The sequence below is a fragment of the Salvia miltiorrhiza genome, chromosome 2 (assembly GCF_028751815.1).
Source record: "Salvia miltiorrhiza cultivar Shanhuang (shh) chromosome 2, IMPLAD_Smil_shh, whole genome shotgun sequence".
Classification (NCBI taxonomy): Eukaryota; Viridiplantae; Streptophyta; class Magnoliopsida; order Lamiales; family Lamiaceae; genus Salvia; species Salvia miltiorrhiza.
In genome coordinates this window covers 22,435,513-22,438,627 of record NC_080388.1, presented here as the reverse complement: position 1 = coordinate 22,438,627, position 3,115 = coordinate 22,435,513, and the positions used below count along the sequence as shown (strand labels likewise).

The 3,115-nt window shown below is 29.3% G+C and overlaps 1 long non-coding RNA gene across 1 annotated transcript; it reads left to right on the top strand.

Moving 5' to 3' along the window:
* Positions 1 to 1,133: 1,133 nt before the first annotated feature.
* Positions 1,134 to 2,813, top strand: LOC131011597 (uncharacterized). The gene is made up of 5 exons (XR_009097040.1): positions 1,134 to 1,433; positions 1,508 to 1,795; positions 1,875 to 2,032; positions 2,107 to 2,515; positions 2,590 to 2,813. It is a non-coding gene; the product is annotated as an uncharacterized LOC131011597 (long non-coding RNA).
* Positions 2,814 to 3,115: the final 302 nt, after the last annotated feature.

The following is a 3,115-nucleotide window of genomic DNA, read 5'->3' as shown; positions in this document are numbered from 1 at the left end:
TACAACTCCTTAATTCTCATGCTGAAACCAAACGTGTCAAGATTCGTGGGACGGAGAGAGTATAACATATTAATGCGGGTATTAATTAAGTTTGGATAAGGAGTTTTAAAATAAGCCTTATCTACTTAGTGAACAAATCTATATATTATATTAAAGACCAGTTAAACGGTCATTTTCCCACCACCTACCTCTCCAAATTTTAAATTTTCAAATTAATATGTGTCATTTTTTTCGAAAATAACTGTCTTAATATCATAAATACAATTTTTTAATCATAACCCATTCAATGTATCCGAGTTATTTAATTAACTCCCACTAACTCCCAACCATAACTGTCTGAATCAACGAATTTTAAAACAAAATAAATAATTTACACAATTTACAAATCTATTACAGTTATTTAGTTAAATCCTATCCATAACTGCAGCAGTTACTTCATAATTTTATAAAACAAAATAAATAATTTACACCATCTATAAATATAACCTCACAAACTATCACAATACGAATTCCACCTATCACAATACGAATTCCATATCCAAAAAATCGATCTCCACAAAAATCATTCTCATTTTTTCATTTTACATTGAAATGGCTCCTTTGTTCGGCGTCATCAAGGAATTGGAAACGGGAAAGAGCAAGATCGCATTGCAATTGCGCTTGATAAGAAGTTATGACATCTTCAAGTTCAACAACAGATCTGAAACATTTTCTCATGAGTGTGAAGTTAAAGAGGTACTCACTCAATACACTATTTTTTTATATTTTCGAAAATTTCAAATATCATACTAAAATTTTTGTTTATTTTTACAGGGCGATCGAATCCATGCCACAATTAATACTTCATCACTACAGCAAATTAAGCCACTCCTCATAGAAGGACATGTTTATGCAATCAAGGATTTTGTTATCACCAACAACACCATGAAATACAAAACCACAGAGTCGCAATATAAGCTTTTATTGTTCAAGCACACAAGAGTTGTAGAACTCGATGATGATACATTCCCAAATCACACATTCAACATCAAGAATTTTGGAGAAATTTCTTCTATTTCTGACGTCCAGAATGTGGTCATGTTTGGTAAAAACTTTTCAGCCATTTTATTTTAATTATTATCATCTTATGAATTTTAATTTCAAGTTATCAGCCAATAATCAAAGATTTCAATGGACAGCAAACAAAGCTTATGGATATCATCATAGAAGATTTGGAGTAATATTTATTATACTTTCAATTATGTTAATTGCATAAATAAAATACCTCAATATATGTGAATGACTAACCTAAATTGTATTTAATTGCAGGGGAAAGACTATGACATGCACACTTTGGGAACAGTATGCAGATAAAATGCATGAATATCTGTGCACAGAACCAAAAATGCCAATATGTATCATAGTACAATTATGTCGCCCATCTATATTCAGAGGTAGAAAAAATAAAAAAATACATTATCATTATCTATTATCTATTTGTGCTAATACATTTTGGTTTATGAAACAGGTGAAGTTTGCATATCAAGTTCATATCATGTGTCAAACATACTTTTTGATGAAAACATTGTTGAAATCAAGAAGATGAAGGACAAGTAAGTATTTTAAACAATAAAAATTAATTGCATCGGCATACATTATTGTTCACATTATTTCCAATTGCAGTTTTATCAAACTTCACAAGGAAAGATCAATCAATCTCAAGTTATTGGCAGCACCAACAATTAGAACAATTGAAGATGAAATAAATGAAGGCAGTGCAAAATTCATGGCTATTTCAGAGTTGACTGGTCAACAGGTTTAATATTACATAATTTTATATTTTTTAATATTAAATTTTTGAAACATTTAAATAATAAATTTTCGTATTTTTTAAGAGGGGAATGTACTGGATATATGGCACAATATGTTCTGTATCAATGCTTCGAGCTTGGGCTTACTTAGCATGCAACATATGCCTAAAAAAACTGAAAGCAAATGATGATAATTTTTTTTGTGACAACTGTGCAAGCTTTGATGTTTCAGGAAAAATGAGGTAAATCCATTTTAAGATATTTGGAAAATACTATTGTTTATGACTTACTAACATGTTATCTAATAAAAAAATAGGTATAGACTAAGAGTATATGTTGCTGATAATTCTGGAGGTGTTTCTTTAAGCTTATGGGATAGGGAGTGCTTACAACTAATTGGGAAACCTGGTGAAGAAATAATATATGTAAGTGAATGCAAAATAAAATTATAAATAAAATTATGGAGATAATTCTAAAGTTATTAATTAAAATTAAAAATTTTGCAGGATCCTAATAGCAATGAGTTGCCAATTGAGATAGATGCTATCACCAACAAAAATGCTCTATTTAAAATTAAAGTTGAAGAATCAACGATTTTTGATGGAGCATATGTTGTGACAAAAATCAACTGCGACCCAAATATTTTAAATAAATATTGTGGGTCAATAGTTGAAAGTGAGACCAAGGAAACTCAATTGAAAGACAAAGAAATTGAAAACATCAAGGTATTGATTAAATAAATATTATATAGATTGGTTTTGAAATTGAAAACAATTATTATAAATATGAAATATTTCAGGTTCAAAATGATGGTGGGAGTAGCAGCTTTACCAATGTACATGAATCAGTGAACATCAGTGACAATGAGGCAACAAAGAGACAACTCGAAGAAGAAACATCAACTGACCCAAAACTCGTGAATAAAAGAGGGAAGAGAGTTGTGATCAAGAAGGAGAAGCCCTAAAGTAGCATTTAGTTTTATGATGTTTTAGTAATTAGTACTTTAGGATTTGCACTTTTAAATTTCGTTTTTATGATTTCAGTTTCAAATTTAGTTGTTTAGGATTTCAACTTTCAAATGTCAACTTATTAATGTTAGTATTTCATATTTCAGAATCATTTTATTATATATTATCTATTAATTAATATTACACAAGGCAAAAATCCATACAGAAAATGGGATATTTTTCAAATTTTGAATGAAATTAGCTCTATCACTATAAGCAATCAGCACATCAATACAACACTATAAACAAATTAACCAAATCAAGAACACAAATGGGATCAAGATTGAATGTATCACAAGATCAACATACAAGAAGCAG